The sequence below is a fragment of the Anomaloglossus baeobatrachus genome, chromosome 3 (genome assembly GCF_048569485.1).
Source record: "Anomaloglossus baeobatrachus isolate aAnoBae1 chromosome 3, aAnoBae1.hap1, whole genome shotgun sequence".
NCBI lineage: Eukaryota > Metazoa > Chordata > Amphibia > Anura > Aromobatidae > Anomaloglossus > Anomaloglossus baeobatrachus.
The window spans coordinates 260,434,251-260,452,813 of record NC_134355.1 but is presented as its reverse complement, the minus strand read 5'-3'; positions in this window follow the sequence as shown (position 1 = coordinate 260,452,813).

Here is an 18,563-nt window from a genome sequence, read left to right as displayed (position 1 = left end):
GTAGGAGCTCAGAGGTTAACCTGTAACTGACTGTGTTATGGTTACATATACGTTAGAATTGAGGGTCAATAGTTAATATGCCTAGAATATTGCTGTAAATAGAACCAGGTGATGATTAAAAAAATTACCCATCAATGAGCACTGAGATCAGCTGTGGAAAATTGAGGTTGCCTGATGAGGGTTTAGAAGCTCAAGGGTTAACCTGCAACGTGACTGGTGGTTGTGTTAGGTAATAGTAAACAGTGGGTGATGGTAGTCAAAGATAGTGAGGTCAGATAGCTGGCTGTATGAGTCAGCTGCGGTGTAGTGAAAAAATGTCACAGTCGGGCTGTCAGCAGGCAACTTGCTAGGGGCAGTAATTGTCTTACCTAGCTGGCTAGGATGTCCGTGGAAGCTGGTTCGTCAGGAGTGCCGCTGGGAGCTGCGTGGAGCGTGGCTTAATAGGCCGCCGGGCGGAAGTGGGTGGGAGGTCCCGGCCGGAAACTCTCTCGTCCAACTACCGCAAGCTTAGGGATGGGTGACATCACTGTGTATAGTGGGAGATTTAGCAAGCATGCACAGATACAAGGGTACTAAATCTTTTATTTATTTATTTGTTATTTTCACAAATTCTACATTTTCATCCTCAAGGTGTTCATAACCACCAGGCAATTAGTATTTAACCCAGATCCTCATTATTCCTATTATCAGTTCACCTGCAATCATTCCTGTCATTTTGTATTTCTAACAGGTCCCAAGCCTCCCCTTCTGTCCCTAAGTTCCTCACCAGGACCCTCTCAACAATACCTCCACGCAGAGGTTTTTTGTTTTTATCTATAATTTTTAAACCTTGTGTTTTATCTTAAATTATTATACAATAAATCAGTTTACCAATTCCCTGCTGTGTCTCCAGATTTGTATACCTAAATTTAGGTCCACCCATTCACTCCCTTTTCCCACTCAATCAGTTAGCGCGGTAGTTTTTCAATTATTTCTTTTTAAATAGTGTATGTAAACCTCTGGTTTCAGCTGTATGTCAATATATGTAACATAATTTAATGTATGAGCGTTATTTTGCCTTCTAATAGCTTAAAGATATAGTTACTTTCGTCAATGTGTCATTATTGTCTTTGATAATTATAATTGCGGTGTATCAAATAATTGTGACGGAAAAGAATCTGATTTCACGTCTTTATTCAGAAGCCCAAAATTAGTTAAATGCACCCATTCACAAACCAGATACAGAAAAAAGGTCAAATTTGTAGGCTAGTGATCATGTAATGCTCTGTTTACATCTCTCCATTGGAGATATTTCGTACTTTGGAAATGATCCAGCTAAGGATATGACAAAAAGACGTGTTTGCCATATGCTAAGTGGATGGGGACTTAAAGAAAGGACACTGGCAATTTTCCTGACACATGTCGAAAACATAATACAAAAATAAAATGCAAACAACACAATCGCATTGTGACTGCTGAGCACAGGATCAGATTATGCACAGTGACCTGCTGCATTAAACTGTAGTTTTGAGTTACCACTTTGCATTTTGTAGTGTCAATGTGAAAATGTATTTTCACTGCAATGTGTCAACGCCAACACATTTAATTAAAAAAAAAACCACGGAGAAAAACTTTGGACACATCGGGGCTGAGACAGGCAATGGCTTTATCATAGTTTAGTGACTTGTCTTTTATATGTTGTACAATTGAGGAATCCATATCAGTGCAACATATAGATGATTTTTTCGGCATAAATACCCATGAGAAAATACACCTAGGGCAATATGTAAATGGTACCTGATAAACAATGTTTCTTTTTTAAATCAGGTTCATTTTTATCAACCAAATTACAGTCAGAAACACAAACAACATACAAATTGTATAACAGTGCACCCGTAGTCCATGCCCCACAAAGTTATAATTCACAAAATATATATTAACCCCTTGAGCCCCCGAGCATTTTGTGTTTTTCTGTTTGTTTTTTTTCTCTCTTTATTCTGAGAGCCATAACTTTTTTTTTCTGTCAATCTTGCCATATAAAGGCTTGTTTTTTTGTGGGACGAGTTGCAGTTTTAAATGAAACCATACGTTTTACCATATAGTATACTGGAAAACAGCAAAAAAATTTCAAGTGTGGAAAAACTGCAAAAAAAGTGTGATCGCACAATAGTTTTTGGGATATTATATTCACCATGTGCACTACATGGTAAAACTGATGTCTCGCTGTGATGTCTGAGGTCAGTGCGAGTTTGGATACACCAAACATGAATAGGTTTATTGTATCTAAGGGGTTAAAAAAATCATGTTTGTCCAAAAAAAGTGTTGCACGTTTTGCACCAAACCCGTAGCGTTCTCATTTTTCATGATCTAAGGCTCAATGATGGCTTATTTTTTGCTTCTCGAGCTGACATTTTTAACTGTACCATTTTTGCGCAGATGCTACGTTTTGATCGCCTGTTATAGCATTTTGCGCAAAATTTGCGGCAAACAAAAAATGTAGCGGTTGGAATTTTTTTGCCGCTACACCGTTTACCAATCAAATGAATTGATTTCATATTTTGATAGACCGGGCATTTCTGAACGCAACAATACCAAATATGTGTATATTTTTATTTTTTTTAACCCTTTCATTTTCAATGGGGCAAAAGGGGGGTGATTTGAACTTTAGGTTTTTTTATTTCTTCTACATTTTTTAAAACTTTTTTTAACTTTTTTTTTTATTTTACTAGGTCCCCTAGGGGACTATATGGATTAGCTAAGAAAAAATTAGAAGCCAGCACTAAATATGCACTACAGCACTAAAAATTCCAACTGTACTTATTATAAATTTGAGTTTTTTGGCAAAAAATTGCAATTTCTTGAGCTACCCCGCCACGTCACGGCAAATCTCTTTGGGGCAGTCCTACACTAAAATATTTTTATAAAATGTGCCAGATAGCCTCACATATAAAATAGTAGAACTGCTCTTAGCAGCACTTACTTGGTCTTTTTTAATCCCATACCCATGACTGAGTCATGGCTGTGGGCGGGACAGGTCCAAGCAAATGCTGCATGAAGTAAATAGCCTGTGGACAGGGCCTGATGACTGAATATGAACAGCCACCAACCGCCAAAATCTAGACAGTTGGAATACATCCCAAGTGGGGTGTATAGCAAGGTGGGGGTCAGCCACCGACCAGTTCAATGAAGAAAAAACAAAAAGCCAGCACTAAATGTGAACTACAGCACTAAAAATTTCAACTGTACTTATTATAAATTTTAGATTTTTGGCAAAAAATTGCAATTTCTTGAGCTACCCCGCCACGTCACAGTAAATCTCTTTGGGGCAGTCCTACACTAAAATATTTTTAGAAAATGTGCCAGACGGCCTCACATATGAAATAGTAGAACTGCTCTTAGCAGCACTTACTTGGTCTTTTTCAATCCCATATCCATGATGTAATGGATCAGCTGTCTGATCGCTCTGCTATATCTAGATTTTGGCAGCTAGATGTAAGGGGTTAACAGTCACGAGTGGAAAACGAGTCCACTGGCGACTAGCAGGCACACATGTCAGCTGTTGAAATTATTATTACTATTTATTATTATAGCGCCATTTATTCCATGGCGCTTTACAAGTGAAAGAGGGTATACGTACAACAATCATTAACAGTACAAAAGACTGGTATAGGAGGAGAGAGGACCCTGCCCGCAAGGGCTCAGTCTACAGGGAATGGGTGATGGTACAATACGTGAGGACAGAGCTGGTTGCGCAGTGGTCTACTGGACTGAGGGCTATTGTAGGTTGTAGGCTTGGTGGAAAAGGTGGGTCTTGAGGTTCCTCTTGAAGCTTTCCACGGTAGGTGAGAGTCTGATGTGCTGAGGTAGAGCATTCCAGAGTATGGGGGATGCACAGGAGAAATCTTGTACGCGATTGTGGGAAGAGGAGATAGGAGAGGAGCAGAGAAGGAGATCTTGTGAGGATCTGAGGTTGCGTGCAGGTAGGTACCGGGAGACTAGGTCACAGATGTAGGGGGGAGACAGGTTGTACATGGCTTTGTATGTCATTGTTAATGTTTTGAACTGGAGTCGTTGGGTGATGGGAAGCCAGTGAAGGGATTGGCAGAGTGGCGAGGCTGGGGAATAGAGAGGGGAGAGGTGGATTAGGCGGGCCACAGAGTTTAGGATAGATTGGAGGGGTGCAAGAGTGTTGGAAGGGAGGCCAGAGCTGATATGTATGCGGATCGCCGAGGCCTGCTCACGGCACGGGGAGGCAGGGATTAACCTCATAGATCTATGACGACCCAGTGAGTCATGGGTCACTATGGGGTTAATCTTCAATACCCTACCCATAACAGAGACCAATCCAATGTTGTTAGCAATCATATATACCCCAACAGTATGCAGGTCTCCCCACTCCAGTAACTTTATCATCCAGATACGAGAAGAAGGTCCTGGTCTCCCACACTGTCTTGCAGCAATGCCGAGGAGGGAAGACCCAGAGTATTCAACCACACCCCCCAAATCTTACAAAAAATCTATTTCTTTTAAGGTACACTCCCTTCTCCAGCTGAAGTATAGCATTTACTCTTGCCCTGAGATCCCCAATAGTTGGAGGAGCCAAATCCAGCCAGTGGTAGGCCAACAGTTTCCTGGGATGGTACAAGAGTCGCACAATATCGATCAACACTGTTGAGCCCAAGTCCACCCCACCTCCAGGAGACCCAGAATACATGTAACAGGTCTTGGCTGTAAATGTATATTAAAGACTTGTCCAATTAACCTTAATACTGCCCTCCAGTAGTCCTCAATGTTCCCACAGGACCACATCATATGTAGCAGGTTAGCATCTTTTTCCTGCATCTAGGACAAAGATCATCCATCCGGATCCCCATCTTATGCAATAGACTAGGTGTCCTATATACTCTATGCAATAAGAATAACTGCGACAGTCATTGGCCCTCAGACACAGCAAGGCTCGGAGTCTGAGACAAGATGTTTGTTAGGTTCCCCGAGCGTTTGCCAAATTCTTTAATAATATTTTTTGCTGGGCCCACTGATGTCATCACCTCCCTAAGATACAGTACCAGGTAATCCGCGTACAGCGAAACCTTTTGCTCCAGGCCGGGCCGCTGACCTCGAACCCTTTTACATCAACGAATGCACGAAGCATAGCCGCCAATGACTCTATTGCCGCCCCAAACAATAATGGAGAGAGAGGACAGCCCTGCTTCATGCCCCTGGCCAAGTTAAAAGACGCTGAGGTACAGCTATTGACTCGAATCTTGGCCCGTGGAGAGGCATAGATAAGCAATGTTTCTAACGACTAGACAAATCTACTGAATTGGTGTTTCACTGTACTTTTGAACTGTACATTTGCTTTTGCTGTAAAATGTAATTTTTTTGCTTTAACATTTTGCTTGTGAAAATATAATTTCAATATAATCTGTCAGCACAGAAAAAAATGAATAATAATTTAATATTTAAATTATTTTTATCTAGCGGTGCAGTTCGTTTATTAGATTATTAGAGTTTTAACAGAAAGTATTAAGTTTAGTGAGAGCTGTGTAAAGTCACATACAGTGAGTTCCCTGTAGCTACAGTTGAATATTATCGGCATTTTTTACATTTAACTCTATGAGTTGACATTTATGAAAGACCACATACTGGATTTTTAGCCTTGCGAAGTTGAAATACATATTTGTACAAAAAAATGTATTTTTTTTCAATAATATTCACTAATAAGAAAAATGCGTTAGTGGAAGGAAAATAATTTACTATGATTTACATAAAAAACTAGTGTAAATTATAGCATAAATCTATCTCATATACTGCATGTCCTAGCATAGTGTCAGGAGGGGAGCTGTGCCCTTGCCATTTGTATTGGTGGCCTTCTCTAATATATAGCTAAGCTCCCACTGCAATGGTAGGACCAATGCTAGCAAAATACATGCAGAATCTCTATGGCTGTGTATCAGTGTTGCATTACTTACTGACCCAGATGACAATACAAATGCAATAAAGTGTGCAACAGACACCATGATAAAGGAGGGGACAGTATCAGTGCAAAATAGTGAAGAAACAACCAATCACAAACCTACCTGTCATAGAGGGGGTGATTGCCTAGTATCATAAATAGACACAGATAAGGCTTGCATACTATAGGATCAGGCACTTTATATGTGCACCACAAAGGGAATACACTCCAATTTACCCAAAAAGCAATAAAGGGCCTGGCTGGAAACTACAATACATAAAAATGAAAAAATGTGCAATAAAATATAAAAAAGATTCATAAAATACATAAGGTATTGGACAATATTTTAACCAAAATACACAACTTGTAACCCATGTCAAGACATCTCACTGTCATGCGAGTCCCCATTCTAAATTAAAAACCAATTCATAAAAAAGACAAAAATTGCAAAGAAAATCTCACAGAAACAATGCAGTCTAACTTATCGACACCAGATGACAATATCAAAAAGCAGCATCTTGCGTATTTTGGTCAAAATATTGACCAATACATCATGTAATTAGCTATCCTCTCTCTATGGTGTCGTGTGATTCATTAGTGTTACAAGGTCTCAAGTGTTGATAGGGAGTAAGTGTGTTAAAATTTGTGTTATCACTCACATACTCTTTTATTATGATCACTGGAAGTTCAACATGGCCTCTCATGGCAAAGAAATCTCTGAGGATCTAATAAAAAGAATTGTTGCTTTGTTGCTCTACATAAAGATGACTCTCATTCACAGGCCTCACCATTGACGACTATAGAAGTTGAGTGCACGTGCTCAGCATCATATCCAGAGGTTCTCTTTTCAAAATAGACATGAGTGCTGCTAGCATTGCTGCAGAGGATAAAAATGTGGGTATTAGCCTGTCAGTGCTCAGACCTACACCACATACTGAATCAAATTGGTCTGCATGGCTGTCACCTCAGAAGGAAGCCTCTTCCAAAGATGACGCACAAGAAAGCCCACAAACAGTTTCCTGAAGGAAAGCATATTAAAGACATGAATAACTGGAACCATTACCTTTGGTATGATAATGAAATAAACTTATTGGGTTCACACGGTGTCAACCAGGTGAGGAGTACAAAGACAAGTGTGTCTTGCCTACAGAAAGGCATGGTGGTGGGAATGTTATGGTTTGGGCCTGCATCAGTGCTGCCAGCTATAAGGAGCTATATTTCATTGAGGTAACCATGAATGCCAACATGTACTATGACATACTGAAGCAAAGCAGGATCCCCTCCATTCGGAAACTGGGCTGCAATATTCCAGCATCATAACTAGAGATAAGCAAACCTGTTTGATAAAGGTTTGCCAGTTTCAAATTCTGTATAAGCTTTAGCATGTTCGGCTTAGGCTCAGTAACCAAGCACTTTGCCTAAAATTCAGCAATGTTGGTTTTGTACAATCAATGATCGTGTTTTAAAAAAATGATTTTCTAATAAAACGTTATGCTTTGGATATGATTGTGGGGATGTATGATGAATGGGGGAATGTGTTTAATGAGTGGAGGGGTGGAGACTCAAGAAGCATGTGGCGCCATTTTTTTTCTTAACTTTATTTGTGGATGTTCCTGCAGCCAATCACAGCCCAACAAACATCCACAAGGTTCAAACACAAGGACTTGTGTCATTGGCTGCCTAAATCACATCTGTCTGCATATAAAATGTGGACATGGGAAATCAGCTAAATTTTGTGAATATGAAATATTAGAGAAGGTGCTGTCGCTGGTGCTGCTAGACAGTTAGGTTAGCTAGGCGTTTAATGATGGGTGGTTGATAAATAGGAGAGCAATAGTGTAGAATTGGATGTGCGGTATGGGGAAAGGTCTGTGCCAGAAATTGGTATTTAATGATAGAAATAGGGACAGGTACTAGTCAGTGCCTGCTAAAGATTGTCAGTGATGGATCTAAATAGGTATAGCTATTTATTACTGCCCCAAATTAGCAAGTGAACCACATTTCTAGGTATTGTTAGTTAGTACTGCCTGCTGTAAATTTGCTAGTGAACTAGCTAAGTAGGTGATGGCAGTTTTCATTGCCTGTTCCAAATTAGCCAGTGAACCACATTTCTTTTTTTTTAACAATTCTTTATTTTCAATGAGGCTTTTCATATAAACACAGATAACTTTGTTCTAGTTACAGTTCCATGGTAATCGCAGATTGACCAAGGAACATCCAAATAACAATACATAAAACTCGGTAGGCAAGAACTTAGAATGCAGGGTACTTGAGAAATTGAAGACAATAACGTACAAATAGTACCTGGGCTCATCGAGACACAAATCTTCCTGGCGGGGACTTCCGGGAGCGAACGCTGAATAGAATCAGGTTGGAAGGGATTAAAAATATCAAGAGTATCAAGAGTAGAGTAGAAAGAAAAAATAGAAGTTACTGTGGAAACATGGGGTCAGTGGGTTCTCTCATATGCTGATCCGGCAGCCTTTATTAAGATAGCATGGCACAGGGCTCATCCCAACTGAACGCCCGACCTCCTTAACCGTGGGCGAAACTCTACTCAGACAACATAGGATGAGGGAATCACAATATTAAGACTTTATTGGATCCCCAAACAATTAATGGCACACAGCACATAACCAGCAAAACCACAAAATATAACTGGCAACAGTTTCTCATCCTTCCACTGGCTCACCAGGCATTAGAATGTCCGTCCCTCAGAGCTTCCAGGGCTACTTACTCCTAACCAGCAGCACCCCGCTTTCGGCGGGCACCCACCAAGAATGGAATAACGCCAGATTTAGGAAGCTGGCTGAGATCCGCAAAGCCTGTAGTCAGGTGAATGGATTGTCCCAAGCTGGATTCCTTCCTTAGGTAATCTTTGATATTTCAGCCGAATCCTTGCATTCGATGCTGAAGTCCATGTACTATTATAATCCAGGTTCGGTTATGGCTTGCCAATCGAATCTGCAGGTCCTAGATTGGTAGCATGTAGCAAGAGTCTACCCGGGCAATGGACAGTCCTCCTTCTTATACCCCTGAGCTCTCCATTCAGACCATTGGGATCTTCATGATTGGTGGATAAGACTGGGCTTTTATTGGCTAGATTTCAAGCCGTATTCAAAATACCCCTATAGTAATGGTCTCTGGCAGAGATGAGGGAGAGACAGCTAAGTTACATCGTAATACAATAGGAGATTCGCATAATTGATTTGTCTGGGTTTCTGTCCTTCACTGGCCAAGGCAATTACATGAGTCAACAAGAACTTTAATACTAGACTCCTAAAGGCCCAGTCACACACAACAACTTACCAGCGATTCTGACAACGATAAGACCTGATAAGAATCGCTGGTAAGTCGCTGGGAGGTCGCTGGTGAGATGTAACACAGTTAGGCCTTACCTACGACGCAGTAACGATACAAGTCACAGTAGCGACCTGTATAATGATCTCGGCTGTCATTGGGACCCTGTCACACAGCGTCAAACACAGCGATGCTTCCTGCCCAGCAGGACATCGCCTTTGAAGAAAATGGTCTGGACTATTCTGCAGCGACTAGTGATCTCACAGCAGGGGTCTGATCGCTGGTAGGTGTCACACATAACAAGATCGCTGATGAGATTGTTTATAAACAAGATATTATCATAACCAACAAGAGTCCCAGTGGCCAAAGCACCAATAATTAAGGTGAAGGGGGAGACTACTGGTAAAATAGAGACCAAGACACAAATTCTTAGTGAAATACAAAAATATTTTAATAAATTACATGTGACATAAGGACAGACAGTGGTGACGAATAAGATCTTAAAATCGTCGGACACAAAATTGCACAAACACCATCTGCAGGTCCAATCAAGCTGCTAGACGTGAGAGGGTTAATGTAAAAAAACCCCAGAAAACCAGAGGATGGGGAGATCATATAATAAATAGTAAACAGGTTATAATCACCGACGTGTACCTCTCCCTATATATGCCAGGGGAACATGTCACTAAATAAACATATAAAAGTAACTACCTTGAAACATGTCTGGAATGCTAGCAGGCTGAACAGGTGGCGGTGGGCGGAGCCTCGACGCGCGTTTCACCGGATGTGGCTTCGTAGCAGCGATCTCGTTAGCAATCTCCTTGTGTGTGACGGGGCCTTAAGAGTCTGGTAGAAACGATGAGGGGCTTATCCCCTGTTTATAAACAAGATATCATCATGTCTGGCTGGATTTTAAGAAATTTAACCCATCCTAGGCACTGACAGAGTCCATGTTGTCACAGTGTGCACTCAGTCAAGATAGAGGTGCTGGTAAAGGGGATGAGAATCCCATGTAGTCAATAATTCTAATCACCGCACACTCAGAAGTAGTTTGCAAAAAGTGTTCAAAGTTTATTTATAAATGTGGTACAGGGCAGTAGGTGGTGTCGCTCAATTCCCGACACTACCTACTGCCCTGTACAACATTTGTAAATAAACTTTGAACACTTATTGCAAACTACTTCTGAGTGTGCAGTCATTTCCACAGCTATTCCGGGTATTCGTTCCAGCCATAGTCCACTCAGAGAATGTTGGAGCCTTAAAATAAAATTGTTGTGCCATCTGGTTCTTGGTAACATTTATGGTGGTACCGGGCATGGTGTTGATAGGGGCGGCAGGTTACTGGTACTCCTGTTTGGCCCCACTGGGATCTGGGCCACAGGCACCCCACAGCTATGGGGTTACAGGCTCCCCTTGGTGAGGGGTCTCCCTGTGGCTGACAGACTGGGTCCTCCCACATTACCAGCTTCACCAATCTACCTCAGCCTTCTCCTCCCACCTCTCGACCTCCTCTTCAGTAGCGGGCTGGGTTACCAGCAGTGCATACCACCCCATGCAGCACCACAGGGCATGAACAAGACCCATTCCCCTACACACAGGGTCTGTAGGTTAGTAGGGAAGGTACCTCGTTTTACCATGGCCCGTTTCACATATATATGATACCTAGTCATATCTTTGGCTATAAGCCCAAAACATCGGGTCTGATTAAAGTCGATGACCTTGCCTTGGGTACTGCCATTTTCAAAGTTGGTTAGCTTCAACCCGGCCAGCCACTCCTGGGCTAAGGCATCTGCCCTAATCCTCTCCTCCCCCACATCTAATGTCTCAGCCATTTTCAGGGAGAAATTGGAGACAGTGGACTGCAGGGTGGGGGTCTGGACGGCTGACTTACTCAGGTGGGTATGAGAAATTCTTCTTCTTCCTTCTCCGGCTGGCTCCAGCAGACTGTTTACAAGGGGGGCATTTCAGGGTGGTCCTCAGGAACTTTACCCCTGCTGGCCTTCTCGGTGGGGGAATTGGTCCCCATGGATCCTGCCTCCAGCTCAGGCAGCTGGATCTGGACCTCACTGCAGACTTGGCCAAGTGCTGCATGCTGTACTGTTCCCCATGTTACATATATGGGGGACAAGTTGTCTATGTCCACTGCACCAGGAGCACGATGGTCACCTACGGCCCCAGGGGTCAGCAGCCGGATAATATCCTCCAGCTCTGCCTCACTTCCAGCATAACTCATCTTCTTGTCTGCACTATAGGAATAAGGGCAGCAAGCTGCTACTGCTCCTGCGTCCGACATCAAAATGGTGCCGGCCCATGATGTTACACTATCTATTTGCAGGCATGCCCCGCACTCTTCCCTCACTGCTGGAGTAACCAAACACAGACTGCTATATACAGAGAGTGGGCGGGGAAAGCATTGAATATTCATAAAGTTTAACAAGCGGGTCAGGAAGAGAGTATGACTGCAATTGTCGCGGGCGGAGGAGGGGACGCTCGAGCGGGAACTTTTCGCGCCAAAGATGGCGACTTCTGAAATTTTCCGGCCAGATACCTCCGGCGGTCACAAGGCGCACCTCTACCCAACGGCAGAGTGGTAAGATCCTGTTCGTGACGCCAAGTTGTCACGGGCGGAGGAGGGGACGCCGCGCTCTCCCACTGCTCGGGTCCGGCTGCCGCTGCGGCCTGCTGCTGCCGCTGCTCGGTGGCTCGAGCGATGGGCCGGATCCCGGGGACTCAAGCGGCGCTCCTCGCCCATGAGTGAAAGGGGATTGGGATTTGGGATAGTTTATTGTCCGTGACGCCACCCACGGTTGTGGTGATTAAGTGGACACCACCGCTGCGCTGTCTGGGGAGCCCGGGAGTGATGGTACGGAGCAGCCAGTTGTTGATTTGCCCCTCCGTGGGTAGGGGTTTTGGTGCTCCCGGGGCCCAATGATGGGGTTGGAATGGTGGACAGGCGGGTCTGGGGCCTGTGGAGGTGCAGGGGCGCAGGGGCAGCGCTGTGCCTCACGGCACGGAGGTACTCACTCAGCCAGTAAACACGACACAGTTCTCGGTAAACAAATGGCTGGTTGGACGGGTCCCTCAGACGGTTCACGGTGCTGATGTTCCCTGCAGTTAGCGCTGACGGTCTCTTCCCTGCACCTATGAAAGTCTCTTTGGTAGCGATGGGTCCCCACCGGTTACCCACTCCTCGGCTTCAAGCTGGGCTGAAGGAGCCCTACTTTGCCCGCAGGCGCTGGCCCTGGGAAACTGGTGCCCTGGCGGTGGCGGTGTCTCCCCTTCACGGTCGGGCTGTTGCCTTCAATCGGGACTTGGTTGTTAGGAGACAGACGTCCCCTTCACTGACGGATTTGGCAAATTATGGCGACTCCTAGCCTTGCCGGGATCCGAAAGGCCCCTGCCCTGGTGCTGACTGTTCTTCGTATACTGCTCCGGTACCGCCGGGTCACCACCCGTCCGCGGTCCTTCCAGCAACCTCCGAGCAGTCCCCCTGCAGACTATCACCGCCGTCTGCTGACCTTGCTGTCTCAGTCCGGGGCACACACCCGGACCAACTTCAGGCTTGCTTAACTGTTCCTTTTTTACTTCTCCACTCAAGCTCCTCTACCACCTCCTTATACTTCACTCCCCTAGCTTCAACTGCCTGGTTTTCCCGCCTCCAGGGCTGTGAACTCCTCGGTGGGCGGAGCCAACCACCTTGCCCAGCCCCTGGTGTGGACATCAGCCCCTGGAGGAAGGCAACAAGGATTTTAGGTTAGCTTTGGTGTACCTGCAAGGAATGTGGGGTGCATGTGATGTTGTGACCTGTGACCCCTGGCTTGCCCAGGGCGTCACACAATGATTTCCCTGGCCGATCACAGCCATGCCAATACTTGACATGCCTGTGATGGGGCCAAGAGTGGATGGTTTCTTCAAACCGAACAGTTACCAAACAAAATCAAATAATGCTGACTTTTGACAAAAGTATTTGGAAATCAGAGCCCAAACCTAGCTGGCAAAGGCTTATACCAAATTTGAAATTGGCAAATCTTTTCCACACAAGTTCACTCATCTCTAGTGCTCGGTACTCATGTGGAGCAGGTCAGACGCTCTAAGAGTGCTCAACTCAAGTAACGAGAATAATGGAAGTTAATCATTGGTCAGTTAGGTTCCAGCAATAAAGAGAGCATTTCTGGGCAAGGGAGGGTAGGCATTTTTTTCTGTTTGACACACATCAACAGAAAACAATGTTTTAATGCCAGTGAGACACATTTAGAGACTGTGAATGGCTCTCACTGGGGTGCCTTCAGACATCATGCAGTGAAGAAAGTCTGTGGTTGTTGTTTCATGGATGACACATCCGAGCACCCATAATACATGGCCAAGCACAGCAAGTACCTGAGATCCCTGATGTTCGATTGAGCATCAATCAGTGGCGAGTATGCTCGCTCAAAACTCCACCAGATGAAGAAGAGAAGCACTTTAATGCCTGGCACAGATACAGTGTCTTAAAAAATTAAATATTTTACAGTACTAAAGTTTTTTGTGATTTAGGTACTCATGGGAAAAAAACCCCACTCTCTTACCTTTTTCACTCCCAAAATAAGAGGCTCCTTCTTACTCCATTGCACACACATTGTAGGTGGTGTAGTGCAGTGACGTCATTGTAGTGTGCACTCTGCGATGTCATCACCTGCCATCAGTCTCTTACAGGCCAGCAGCATAAGTATTTATTGCAGGTAAGGCCTAAGACACATGGCATGAAAATCGGAGTGAGTGGAATACGATAAAACATGGCATTCCACTCGGCCCAATATTAACCTACGTGCCAGAACCCATGAGCGATTATTTTCTCAGCCCTAATCGGACCGAGAAAACAGTCATAGCCAGTGTACTGCGAGTGCAGGGAGAGAATGGCAATAGCCGGCTACTGAGGAGAGAGGGAAATAAACCTCCCCTCTGCAGCACCAGCCCGACACTCCTCAGTGCCGGCCCGCCCCGCGCAGCTGTGGTCCGATCGCATGATCGGACCTCAGTTGCAATGACACTCACATGACACTCGGCGGTGCTGCCAGGGTGACCCGAGTGTCATGCGAGAATCTCAGTAGACCCCATGTGGCCCCGGCCTTGGAGTGATAGTAGTCTTCTGTTCTGTAATACTTTTCAACTAGATGTGTGGTGGACAATTCAGCACCTGTTCTGTGAGAAAACAGAAATATCAGAGCTATAGGATGTGTGAATCCTGCATTTCTGAACACCAATTTTGAATTTGAGGAACATCACAGTTGTAAACACAGTTTTGGTAAAGACTGAATTTTGTTGAATTTTTTTACCACTTCCTCTATGGCCCCCTTCACACACACGTACCTCCGGTACGTGTTAGGTCCATTCCTGCACGTACTGGAGACACGGGCACACATACTCCAATGTTAATCAATGTACTGAGTTATACGTTCGTTTTTCCATACGGAGCATGTGTCCGTGTGCGTGATACATTTGTTGGTGCATTAAACACGGATGCATGTCTGTTTTTCTCACGGAACACGCACACACGCATCCAATAAACTTAATGGGTCCGTGAGCACACGTGCGTGACACGGATGCATCTCCGTATGGTTCGTGTCCATTCTTTTGCAAATATGGCAATGATTGTATAATTTTGGAACAGATGCATGTGATTAGAAAAGGTCCCTAGGAAATCGCATTTATATTGCATTATCTTGCAGGACACAGTGAGGGTGAGTGAATTGAACATACCAGCAACATATTATCCCATTCATTACATGACTTTTTCCAGCTACATGTACTAGCAAAATGGATGGCATACGGATGGAATATGGATTAAACATAGACATACGCACATCTCATACGGACATACGGATGACACACGCATCACACACGGAGCCAGAAAACGGACGTTAAAAACGCAACATGGACATGAAATACGGTACGCATAACACGTACGTGATTTACACGCACGTGTGAAGGGGGCCTAAGTAAGTAGAGGTTATCTAAAATAAAACATACCAAACAAATCCATCTAGCAAAATGCAAATACAATCTTTCGTTTTTCTTTAATTCAGTCATCATTTTTATGAATTTTATCAATGATCGCCTTTAACTAGTGATGATCGAGCACTAAAATGCTTCAGAGCTTTGAACTGGAATTGAGCAGGTCGGACGCTCGGACATGCTCGACTCAAGTACCGAGTATAATGGAAGTCAATGGGAAACTCAATGAGAGAAAAAAGACAGTGGCTTCAAGTATGTTGAGCACCCACAAGTTACTCGATTGAGTACCTAGAGTCTTGAGAACCCTGATATTTCATTTGATTTGAGTATTGAGCAATGCCAAGCATCCTCAGTCATTATAACTGTATACATTTCTGTGACAACAAAAATTACATTTTTCCTCTGTTTATTTTTCTGCTATTTGAAAACTTGTAAAAAGAATTGTAAGAATTGACATTAAGTCTGGTATTTATAAAAAAAAATCTAATGATTATTCTTTCTTGGAACATGCATCTGGCAACACTTTCATCAATCAACCATCTGTTTTTCATATTTTCAATTAAATTGGAAATTAATATACAAACACATAAATTATATTGCTCCTGTCTCTTTACCAACTAAAAATGCCATCTCCAGTTGTTTTCTTATTATCACTAACATTATTTTTAAATGAACCAACAATCTGTTTATTGTACAGTAAATAAAGTACCCTTGGGTTGGAAACCAATGTACCGTCTGTGATGCAGTTTATCAGCCAAAGCAAGAATTGTATTAAAAACGTGGAAGAGCAGAGGCTTAGGAGAGGAGTGAACTTTTCCTAAGGCCTCCGACACACATCCGTGCCGCCGGTATGTGTTTGGTATGTTTTTGCACGTACCGGCGGAACGGAGACACATACACCAATGCTACCCTATGGTAGCAGGCACACACACGTAAAACCACATGAAATGTGTGTCCGTGTCCGTTTGTACGTTTGTGCGTTTTTCAACACGCTGACATGTCCATGTTTTCTCCGGCATCACGGGTGTCACACGGCCCGCACCCGTACCACACGGATGTAGTGTGGATGCGGTCCCGTGTGACACGCGCCGGAGAAAACGTACGTGTCAGAGCAAAAAATAACAAATCTTTACTCACCTTCTCCAGCCCTCCTGTCTCTGCCGCTGCTGTCACTTGCTTCCGACCGCCTCTCATTATGTTCATTTAATATTCACTTCACTGTGGCTGGAAGCAGCAGCAGCAGGGAGTCAGCAGGACTGGAGACCGAAGATCAGCACCACGGACAGCAGGAAGGACCATGTGAGTATGCAAATTACCGGTTCTCCGTGTGTTATCACGGATAGCACACGGAGAACACACGTGGCCCGCACGTACCGGAGACACGTACTTACCTACATGCAACACACAGGGAAAATACGTGTCTCGCGGCACGTGCGTGATTTTCACTTGAGTGTGGCAGAGGCCTAAATTGTAGTATCCATGGCAGATTTTCATAGACTCATCTGAGTTCCTTGCTTTCTTGCACTGATTAGTATGCTCTATTTGTATCCAGTTTCTTATAGACTTCCCAGGTTTTTTCTTATCTTTGCTCTAATGCTAAGAATACAAAACATCTTCTCACCAGGGACGGAACGATCGCGGTCGCAGGGGTCTCAACTGCGACTGGGCCCGGGGGTTAAGGGTAGAGTTGAGCGATGTTCGAAGCTCGAGGTTCGCCAATTTCATGTTCGAGTGATTTTGGGGAGTGTTCGAGCTCGAGCTCGAACTCGAGCTTTTTGCTAAAAGCTCGACAGTTCGAGTTACATTCGAGAACGGTTTGATCAACAAAAAGCCCAGCTAGTTACTAGCTGGCTTTTCACTGTAATAGTGTGAGTCACTGTGAATCACGCTATTACCAAATTTCAGCGTATTGTGTGCGGGGGGGAACGGGGTTTAGATCTGTGCTGCTGCTGAGTGCTGAGAATGCCGATCGCCATTTTTTTTTTTCCTCTAACCACGCGTACAGTGGGGCGGGCCAGGCTGTCAGCAAATCACAGAGACACACACAGCTAAGTGGATTTTTGCCAGACAAGCAAGGTCATGTGTCATGGGCTGTGCATGTCACATGTCCTTGCCTTATAAAATACGTCCATTTTCCACGTCGCCGCCATTATCTGCCTTCTGCGTGTGGGTGACAGTCACCGCTCCCGCTGCTGCTGTGTGCGCTATAGAGATACAATGCAATCTACACAGCGCTTAAGGGATTAGGGACTGCTGGTTATTTCAGCCCTTTTCAGGGCTGATTTACAGGCGTTCATAGCCATAGCTGCTAGGCAGGTCTGTGCAAACGCTGTGTAGGGCTTTAGATAACAGCCTCTGCTTACCTCAGCTCAGGAAATTCCTTGCTGCATTTTTTCATTAGCACGGATAGAAAGTGAGGCTTAATTTGCTGTCCAGTGACCCACAGCACCCCCCAGCATTCTACCCACCTGCCCAGTTTTGCCACGCTATTTTATTTGCCCAAAGAGCTGACACTTTTTGTGCCATTCTAAAAAGTGTCTAGAATACTAACTTATTGTTCCTTTGCTGTCCACTGACCCACAGCACCCCCCAGCATTCTACCCACCTGCCCATTGTTGCCACGCTATTTTATTTGCCCAAAGAGCTGACACTTTTTGTGTCATCATTAAAGTGTCTGGAATACTAACTTAGTGTTCCTTTGCTGTCCACTGACCCACAGCACCCCCCCAGCATTCTACCCACCTGCTCATTGTTGCCCCGCTATTTTATTTGCCCAAAGAGCTGACACTTTTTGTGCCATCCTAAAAGTGTCTGGAGTACTAACTTAGTGTTCCTTTGCTGTCGACTGACCCACAGCACCCGTGCATTATACCCATCTGACCATTTTTGCCACGCTATTTTATTTGACCAAAGAGCTGACACTTTTTGTGCCATCCTAAAAGTGTCTGGAGTACTAACTTAGTGTTCCTTTGCTGTCGACTGACCCACAGCACCCGTGCATTATACCCATCTGACCATTTTTGCCACGCTATTTTATTTGCCCAAAGAGCTGACACTTTTTGTGCCATCCTAAAAGTGTCTGGAATACTAACTTAGTGTTCCTTTGCGGTCCACTGACCCACAGCACCCCCCCAGCATTCTACCAACCTGCCAAGTTTTGCCATGCTATTTTATTTGCCCAAAGAGCTGAACCTTTTTGTGCCATCCTAAAAGTGTCTGGAATACTAACTTAAGGCTGCTTTACACCAGGCAATCTATCGTGCGATAGATCGTCTAGTGAGTAAGCTCAGCCTGACTGTGCCATTCCTGAGGCTAAGTCCTGAGTTCGGGCTACAGC